Below are 10,475 nucleotides of genomic sequence, written 5' to 3' on the forward strand. Positions count from 1 at the left end.
AAATACGGTCGGAGCGTGGTGCTGAGCATGTTGCTGTTTCGTGCGCCGTGTCGGCCTTGATGGGCACTCGCCCCCACGATCGCTTGGAGGCTGTAAGGGGGGTAAACTGTAGGCGTCAATGGGAGGATGAGAGTCGGGGGGGGGGGGGGCGGGAGGCTAAATGACATCCTCAACTTGTCGGACGTGGGAGCGGAACAATGAAATAAATAAATAAATGCTGTGCCGTACAAATGGCCCGGCGGCTCCAGGATCAGAGTGCTGAGCTGGTACCACTCAGGCCGAGTCTGGGTTTCAGCCGACTATGATTGAGCCACCCATGTTGATGCGAATAAATGAGACTCGCGTGATGTCAGTCCTTCTGTGTCGCGCCGAGACGTGAACTCTCCTGCTCTATATAAGAACGGGAGACACAGCAGAGCCTCACCATTCTGGCGAATTGCCCGATGATGCTGGATGCAATTACCAGCGAAACGTCGTACTCAAATTGTAAATATTGTGGCTTCAACACACCGGTGGGCTAAAGCAGTGAACTATTTGTCTTTTGTCAACGTGACACATTTTTACTGATTGGCCGTGTCGGGTGGTGGAGGGTTACGACACATTTATAAATAACGCGATCTAAACCCAAAAACGTTTATTATGAATAACATTGGTCGCGAAAGCCTACGTGTTAAACTAACTCTCCTGCAGTCGGACTCAATCATTCATAGATAGCGGAGCTCGCTAATGTCTCTCACAAGAACAAATGTAACCATGCGAAATCCATTCATGAAGTTGTCACTGAGAACAAGCGTGCCAGGTCACGTGACAACTTTGTTAAACACATTTTTGTATTTTATTTAAGCAGGTAAGGACCATTGAGTTCGATGGTGTGGCTCTTTTTCGCAAGCGACCTGGCCACAGATGATAGCTCAACGAAGTGGCTTATCGCGTGGACATTAATAGCGGCCAAATACCTTAAACGCATGTTTCTAAATGAGGAGGGAAAAATCCACACGACCACGTGGAGAAGATCCAAATATACAGGCGACGTGATCGCGGTAGTTAACATTTCACCACGACACACATTTTACTCATCCCACTTGACCTAAAATTGATATTGGTCGCAAAAGCCTATGTGTTAAATTTTAACCCTAAGTTGGTGATATAAATCTAAGCTGTAACCCTAATAATAAGAACACTTCTTTGCACTATCTCAATCCACTGCTGGATGAAAGCCTCCCCTAATAAGTGTCAGCTACGTGAGTTTTTTTGTTCTTGTTACCGTGTTTCAAACCACTCTCAGTGCGGGTTGCTGATGGGTATCCCCAGGACTGACGATGATGTCACGAGCCACACTCATGTTAGCCGTGGCTAGTAATCGAACGCTGGATTCATAGAGCAGTGCCCTAGCCATTGCATCAACGCTTCCCAATCGTATGCAGACGTAAATGTGGCAGCATGCCCGCATAGATACTCCAACTGGGAAAAATGTGTTTGAAATGCATTTCAGTTGCACAATTAATTCCCGTAAGTGTTTGGGCTATTCCTCAGTCCGCATTTAGTGCTGCGTGTATTTATTTATTTATTATATATACAGAAGAGTACAGCTCGGAAAAAATATTAAAATCATCCCAGGCTTCCCGTTGAATGTAAAGTGGATTGCTAAAGCCACGCTTAAATAACAATCGCACGGACAATTATACGTGACATTAAGCCCGCCTGCTCGATGCCACGTGACCTGCAATTTAATTCCACGCGGCTGCTGATGAGCAAGCCACGTGGAATAAACTCCAGCACGAGCACGATGACTTGGGACCCTCGCCATAAGTCACGTATAGCCCATTGTCCACCTCACTGCCACATGAGGCTCACGCCAATGCCACGCCAAGCATGTCGGGTTTGACCATAAATCAGAGGTCGCAACCGGGTACCCGATACCCGTACCCTACCCGATACCCGGCTACCCGTACGGGTAGCCGTTTGCGACCCTGGTGCGGCCGGGTACGGGTAGGCCGTGAGTCACTGGTGAGTAGCCGTTTGTCACTCATTTCGGGTAGGGTACGGGTACGGGTAGGGAACGGCTACCCGTACCCGGCCGGGTACGGGTACCCATTTGCGATCCTGGTGCGGCCTGGTACGGGTACGGGTAAGGAATCAAAACCCGTTTGCGACCTCTGCCGTAAATTCATCACAGTGTTCAGTGCACATTGGTGATATGGGGATGCGGAGTTGTGTGTTGGGGGGGGGGGAGTGGTATTGGCAGAACTGAGTTCAGATACCAGTCGCCACTGATGTTGGCAGTGAATGAGAATGAAACTCGGATCACCCGGTTCACAGCGCAGTGTGTTAGCTACTGCGCTCACTGCTCCACCACCTCCTCATCATCATCATCATCACCACAATTCACGATGATCATCCTGATTCAAACATCATTTGACTGTAAGTGTGTTACCCCATGAATAGTTAAGGGTCTCAAGATATTTTGTTTTGCGTGTGTATTGTTTGCACGTGTGCAATGTACTGGGTTTCTGGGGGGAAAAAATCAACTGCAATAGAAGGGAACGCAGTGTAAATTCTGGACACGGGTCAGAAATATTCTTCATGTACCGCCTTATCATCAACACCAGCATACTACACCATTGGAACCTCATTTGCCAGTAGCAAAATATGATAATTGTTGTTTTACCCTTTTATCTGGCAACAAAACTGACACTTTTTTTTTTACAAGGAGTCATGTTTGCATTGACCACAATACCTGCAGTCGAAATGCAAAAAAAAACACAACTCTGATAATGTATGCACTGTCCTTGAAATTGATTGGTCCACACCCGAGACAACTTTCCTTAGAGCCTAGTCTCACATGGTGTTGGACAAGATGACGCCAAAAGCCGCACAACTCAAGGACAATGCACCACCAGAGTATGAGAGCTCGGGGCAAGCATTTACACCATTGGAACCTCATTTGCCAGTAGCAAAATATAATAATTGTTTTTTTACCCTTTTATCTGGCAACAAAACGGACACCTGCATACTACTCTTGATTTGTCTAAACGTGTACGTCATTCTTGATTGAACTCCAGAACCGAACGTAAAACACGAGCAATTTAAGGAAAATATGAAGATAATACGAATACAACCACTTTCCAAAACAGCACGAACCTTTTGGAGAGGCTCTGGCCTGACCTTGAGAGCTCCAGAACGGCGTGCCGCACGGACAGAACGGTCAGTTCGCTGGCCACCACCTCACTGCCATCTGCGAGTCACAGAGCAAATAGCCGTTGAGCATGTACCAGAGAGTTTGTAGGGGATTGCATTCCGTTCGTCCGTCGCGGCGAAAGGACAATAACTGCTGACACATGGCCGCGGTAGAAACCGTTGCCAAAAATTCCGCCCTCCCTCCTCCCAAAAAAATACCCAACCCCGGTATGAAACATTTACAACCGCGTGGGAGCGCCTCTTCGTCCAATATTTAACCGAGTGAGACAGAAGCGGCTACAAATCGCGAGTTCGCGGCTTCTTCCAACAACTCAGTACGGCATGACCCAGATTTCCACATTGCAGTTTCACGGACGTATGCCACGTTAACAATCCGACTTGCATGCTAACAGGTGTTTTGCGCAAAGCAGTGGAAAGCTGGGCGGTGGGGGCTTTCAGGGCGGATGAGGAGGGGTGAGATACACGGGGGGCTACATGGGGGGGGAGGCATGAGTTTCAGAAGTTTGGAAACTGCCGACAGAGAGAAAGCATTCCATCTGGCAGCCAGCGGTCAGCGAGCAGCTGATTGCAGAATGTCAAAACCATAACCCGGCTGTGTCCTATGTCCTCTTGGTGGATGTCCAGCTGACCGGCAATACACTCTGCTCCACGTGCCAATTGATAATGCATTACATGTCCCGGTTTGCATCATCATCATGATAGTCATCTTCAATTAAATGAACAATGCTGTGCCGTGCAGATGGTCCGTTGGCTCCGGGGTCAGAGTGCTGAGCTGGCACAACTTAGGTCGAATCTGGGTTTTTAGCCAGCGATGATGAAGCCACCCAATGCGAAAAAACGAGACTCGCGTGGTGCCAGTCCTTCTATATGGCGCCGAGACGCAGACTCTTCTGCAGTCAGACTAAATCATCATTTATATCTTGATTTGAAGCTTTCGTGACTGCAAGGATTCATATTCTTAGGTTTTTTTCGGTAAAGTCACGTAGGTACATTTTTTTTGAAATTAAAATTAATAAAAGTTAAATAAAATATCTTTATTTGAAGCTTTCGTGACTGCAGGAATCCACACTCTTTGGTTAACGTAGGTATAAAATAAAATAAGTCACGACGTTTTCGGGCGCAACACAAGCGTCCGTCATCGATGTGTTTTTATTATAAATCATTTAGAATAAAACACATTTTTGGGTTACACATTCGTCGTTAAACCCGCCATGTTTGTGAATAAAAGAAAAGGTCAGTCGATAGGATCTCAGAAGTAGCCCTGTGATGTCGCCTTCTGCGGGCCGTTCTCTAAGGGAGGGCGGCAGTTGCTCGTGGACACTCCATCTAAATTGGAATAAAATGTTGAGAAAGACAATGATCCTGTGTGTCACTCACTGGCCACAATCACAGCGTCTCACGCCGAGTTTTACGCACCAGTACCGTGAAGGTTAAGGACGTCTGGTGCCTCTAAAGTTACAGCAATGCGGAGTACACCCGTGTGACCATGCAGTAGGACATTGCCCTTGCTTCAACGTGGTATGTATGAATAGCCAGCAATCAAGCACTTCAACATTATCGCTGTGGCACCGTAGCAATGTGTGCTTGACCCCAGCCCTTACAACGTTGCCTTCACGGCACGGCGTGTACCGACTCACGGCATTCGTCGATTGCAACCCGCACCGACGATTGGCACGGTTGGCAATGTACGGTGCAAAAGAAGTTAGAAGTACATACGTGCATAATCAACGTTTTTGGGTTTAGATCGCGTTATTTCTAAATGTGTCGTAACCCTCCACCACCCGACACGGCCAATCAGTAAAAAAGTGTCACGTTGACAAAAGACAAATAGTTCACTGCTTTAGCCCACCGGTGTGTTGAAGCGTGAAACCACAACATTTACAATTTGAGTAGTACGACGTTTCGCTGGTAATTGCATCCAGCATCATCGGGCAATTCGCCAGAATACATACGTACAACCGATTCTTACGCCCACGATAGCAACAAAGCAACGGATCGGATTGGTGTCAACGTTTGCCGATCGGTGCTACATGTGTGTACCCTGCAGTGGATTTTAAACTCACAACGGCAAAACGTAGCAGCAACAAAATATGAATTTATTCTTGAATCATGGAATTGCAACAGCCGACTGCATTTTCATGGCAACTGTTGCCCCACATGCGCTGCCACTGTTAACGACACAGTAGTAATTTAAACACCGAGCCTCCACCAAACCTATAACGAGCCCTGGTTACGTGGCGTGACCAGTGCAAAGTCCCCCACCCACTCCCCACCACCCCCGGGTATAATGTAGGTGGCCTTTGTTTTTAATTGTAGCGGAGTGCGCAGCCCTTTATTGCTTTTCCGCTGCGGAAATGGCAAGAGCGATGGAGGGGAGGTCTGCACCTACACAGAAACTACCTGTGCTAAGTGCTGTTGCTCCGGGCCATGCATTTCAGAAGACCACTTAACCATGAATAAGGGGACCGAGAAAGGATGTCTTTTTTTCTTTTTCTTCTTTACGGTCACGGGGGAAGAAGTGGAGCGTTTCATTTTTATGTCTGCCCACTTGTGGTCTTGACCGGCTTCTTATTTATGAGAAGTGCATTGGGGGAGACGGCGTGTGTGTGTGTGCGTTCTATGTTTGTGGGGCACACATACACAACTAATTACACACACACACAATCAGATTGTGGGAAGCAGTAGAGTAGTGGTTAGTGCGTCCCGCTATGAACCCTGTGACCCGAGTTCCGATTCCCGCTCACGGCCAACAACACCGGTGTCGATTATCTGAACCGGCCCTGGGCCTCCCCTAGGTCGACTCAACCTAATAATGATTCCCTGCTGCGATGTGTAAAAATCAGCACTGGTGCTTGCCAATAGCACCTGCCCCAATAGTCTGTTGAAGGCTATACAGGAGTGGAGAGCACTGCTGATGCATCTTGCCAGTCACTTCACTTAACCTATAGCACCTGGGTCTGTCCCGTGACCTCCTGTCAGCGAGCCTTCCACACTTCACGTGGCCTCAAAGTGCACCTAGCATGGCACAAGCGCTGTGGTGACGCCACCGCCGCTTAATGGTGAATGCTGCTAGAGTTTTGGGTTTGGTGTGTGAGTGAGTACTCAACGAAACGAACATTAATTGTAATTCCCCACCCCCATCCTTCTCGCATGTAGGACACAGGCTGGTGCACTGCTCACTGTGACGTTTCATGATATGATGACGCCAATATCACTGCAATCTTTTTTTTTGTGGGGAAAAAAAACATGGCAAAAGATTCATTCAGCGAAAGGCTAAAGCCTTCCATCACCTTCATTCAGTGGCAGAGGTCGCAAACGGGTTTTGATTCTTTACCCGTACCCGGCCGCACCAGGGTCGCAAACGGGTACCCGTACCCGGCCGTACCCGTACCCTACCCTTACCCGGTCGGGTACGGGTAGGGTACGGGTATCGGGTACCTGATTGCGACCTCTGGGATGAAGCCATGTTGCAGGCGCGGGTGGGTTGATTCTAGGAACTTGAATTGTGAGAAGAGACAAGACGTTGGGAAATGAGTGGCAAACAGTTACTCACCAGTGACTCACGGTCTACCCGTACCCGTACCCGGCCGCACCAGGGTCGCAAACGGGTACCCGTACCCGTACCTGGCCGGGTACGGGTAGCCGGGTATCGGGTAGGGTATGGGTATCGGGTATCCGGTTGCGACCTCTGTCCAGTGGCATTCTTTAATTCACTCGTGCATGATCTTATGCAGTGACAGCGTGTGCGTGAAATGTTTTCAATGTGGTGTGGTGGGGGCAGGGAAGGGGTGGGGGGGTTAGCGTGATTGGGTTACACTTTGCTGCCACACCTGATCCAGCTGGTCTGCTCGCCTGCCTCGAGCGAGCTGACGTTAAGACCGCTTGACAGAAGGATGACCCCTCTTCTTGGTTCTTTCGGTAAAGTCACGTAGGATGGAAATAATAAAATAATAAAAATAAAACATAATAAAATAATTCTCACGACGTTTTGGCCGCAACGCAAGCAGCCGTCCTCAGGTGGAAAACAGGTCTGTCGAGAAGACAGAGTCTGGATGACCCTTCGGGGCACTGCGAATGTGGGTACGTTGTGCCGGAATGACCTTGCAACCACCAGCAAGGACACGCTCTTTAAAATAAACAGTCCTAATAGTGGCCATCATCTGATCCATCACTAATCTTTCACCGCGTATTTATTATTATAACGCTTGCCAAGGGTCAAAACCAAGTCCTCTGCCACTACCGCACATCGTTAACGTTGGTAAACCCCTCACACCTTCTGTGGCGAATGCCCTTGTGTCTGAATTGGTTCGTCCGACAATAACAACGATTTATCCAAACTAGGGTGATGTTCGTACCGCTCTTCGTTCTCATAGACAAATCGCCAAGCGCGCCTTGCAAGGTGTCACGAGGCCCCCGATAAACGCGTCTTATTGTGACTCGGGTGAAACCGCTGTGCACTAGACGAGCGTCGCCGAGCAGACCAAGAAACCGTCCCCACGGCCTCGCGCCCTTGGCGACACCGAGCTTGTGAGCTGCGCCACACACGTGACCGAAATTAGACGATAAATATGAGTAATGAAAAGCAGAATGAACCATAACACGTTTCACTGATACGCCACCGTGAAAGACGAAACACGAAACCTTTGTTCAGATGGGCTGGGTCGCGCCTGAACGGAGTGTCTCTCTCTATATTAGCCAAAGGATCTCGATGCAAATCCATGGGTCTCTGGGGGTAATTGCCCCCCCCAAATAAAATAAACAGGCCACGGCGATGATGACACAGCAAAAGAACACACGCAGGGGGCAGCGAGAGGCTCACTCGAGCATCATTCCGTTGGCGAAATCGTGCTCGTTATACGTCGTCTTCTCGTGGTCATCATCATCATCAGCGACGATGAGGACAGCGACGACGACTGAGCATGATGATACGCGAGCGCTTGGCACCATGCGCACAGGAAGGCACACACCGTCCGTCCGCGAGCCCTGGTGAGACAATTGGTTTCAGAGCGCGGCTCTGGTGTGGAGGGCATTGGAAACCCTTCTATCAATTTGGGCCGACTCGCTTAAGAGTTCTGAAATCTTTTTTGGGGGGTTCCCGAATTTTGTTTTTTATTTGCTGATGTTGGGTCGTTTCACTCGGAAGGCATCGTCAGCCTTAAAAGTTTGACATTTCTTTCGAATCGCATGTCTGCCCTGTTGATCCGTTCTGTTTCAGCGCCGGTGGCATAGTCCAAAGTCACGGCTGACGCGAAAGCTGCTGAGGTGAGGGTGACGCTCGCGTTTTACCACCGCCGGCTGCGTTAAACATTGCCCATCGACCCGCAGCGTCTGCCAAAAGAAAGGCGCTCCGTGGAAAATCACTGCGGGCACGCAGGTTTAACTGCGTCGCACGCAAGGTGCGATGCGATCTGTAAATCTAGAGTTTTTTTTTTCTCAAACAATATCTCATTGTGAAAAATAAATCAATATGTTTGCCTATTTAATAACAATATCCAAACACTTGTGAGATTAACATTACGGTCTTGGCATTTGTTGGTGATTGTTGACCACTGTCTTGATTGCCAAACGCTGAACAAACCGGCAAGCCAGCCCACCGAGGGAGCCTTTATTTAGTTTGGATGAAACCACTGTTGGACAAAGAGTTGTGCTCACGGAAAATGTCCAACAAGACAAAGACGCACTAGTGAGGCACACACGCTCTTGCAGGCACGCTCATCTTGCCACGATGTGGCACGTATAATGTGACACTGGCAAATAAATAAAGTTGCTTTTCGGAAAGTATTCCACCGTCAATCTGGGCTGCAGTTGAAACAGCAGTGGACATCGGAATTGGCCAACCGCGTGGGACGTTTCGACCGGGACGAGGTGTTTAGTAGTTTTTTTTTCTTCCGGAATCACGTGGGGTGTCCTAACGATCACACTACTACTCTTTGGTTTTATCGGTAAAGTCACGTAAGTATAAAATAAAAAAAAAATCATCACGACGTTTCGGGTGCAACATAAGCGTCCGTCATCAGGTGGGACAACCACAGCAATAAACAATTGCTGAAGACTTCAGCAAATGATGACGGACGCTTGTGTTGCGCCCGAAACGTCGTGATTTAATTTATGTTATTTTCTACCTACGTGACTTTGCCGAAAGAACCAAAGAGTTTGGATCCCTGCAGTCACGAAAACTTCAAATCGAGATCACAATAATATCCCTTTGTCCAGCTAAACCTCACCAACTCTGAGTACCGTTTCAGGATTGGTCCCACATTGGCCGTGCCCCATGCTCAGGAGCATGTTTCATGTCGCTGGCGACCTCGGGGTATCTGGAGAAAAACTACAAAATTCGCTCTTTCGAGGGGATAACGACCAAAGGTCCGCACAGATGGAATCAAGGTCCCACTTTGTGTTGCTGCCATCCGCAGGCTACCTCACGAGGCCAGCAAGGTTGGAGGTTTCAACAAATCTACATTGTACCCCCAAGCCCTTAGCCTCCAAAGCAGCTGGTAACTTTTCTCCCTTACTTGCAACTTGCACGACACGCTCACATGTAAGGGGCAAATGGTCTCGAATCAAGCGGACTGAGTAAAGAACAGTTGCATATGATGTTACAGTTTATAGTCGGCAAAAGACCGCTGCACGATGTCCACGATTATGTCGTGCAAAGACAAAGATCCACCGTGTAGCCTACACAGGATGCTGGGGGAAGTGCTGTTCGTGAACACCCTGTGATAGACGGCGCGGTGCACGATGGGTACGTGTGACCAGCACCACGCACCTTGTCTCTCCCCAGCGCCAATGATTACACACCGCAGCAGGTACTCACTCAAAGCGTATTCGACCTCGTGGGAGGCCCGGTACAGGTTCAAATATTTGCGTACTGATGTTGGCTGTAGGCGGGAATCGAAATTGGGTTAGAGCTCGGCGCGCTTACCACTGCACACCTACTACTGCTGAACTCACGGCATACGTAAGTGGCGTGCAAACACACACAAGAAACGTACATCATGTATGGCACATGCAATCAGTTGAGTAACAAATATAGCGAGGCTGCACGATGTACAATAAAAAAAACCACACACACATACATAAAAACGGTCTATAAAGCCACGAGCTACATCGTTAGCTTTATTGTGTTAACGAATGGACAAGATGTATTTGCCGGAATGCCTTGGGTACCTGAATTGTAAATGCCTAGTGTTTTAGAACAGCCTTTGTCACGCCATACGTAGAATAGCGTGAGTTTTGCTTGGAACATTAAGGTTATAGTTTTATTGCATGCATGTTGC

General features: G+C 48.5%; 1 protein-coding gene across 1 annotated transcript in view; it reads right to left on the bottom strand.

The window, feature by feature from the left end:
- Positions 1 to 3,279, bottom strand: part of LOC144724968 (serine/threonine-protein kinase Sgk1-like) — a 41,146-nt gene extending 37,867 nt beyond the window's left edge. Inside the window, exon 1 of the mRNA XM_078604334.1 lies at positions 3,142 to 3,279. The gene's annotated coding sequence lies outside the window, so the exon portion shown is untranslated. The remainder of the gene's footprint in view (positions 1 to 3,141) is intronic.
- Positions 3,280 to 10,475: the final 7,196 nt, after the last annotated feature.

Source organism: Lampetra planeri, chromosome 22, assembly GCF_965212315.1.
Source record: "Lampetra planeri chromosome 22, kcLamPlan1.2.h2, whole genome shotgun sequence".
Taxonomy (NCBI): domain Eukaryota; kingdom Metazoa; phylum Chordata; class Hyperoartia; order Petromyzontiformes; family Petromyzontidae; genus Lampetra; species Lampetra planeri.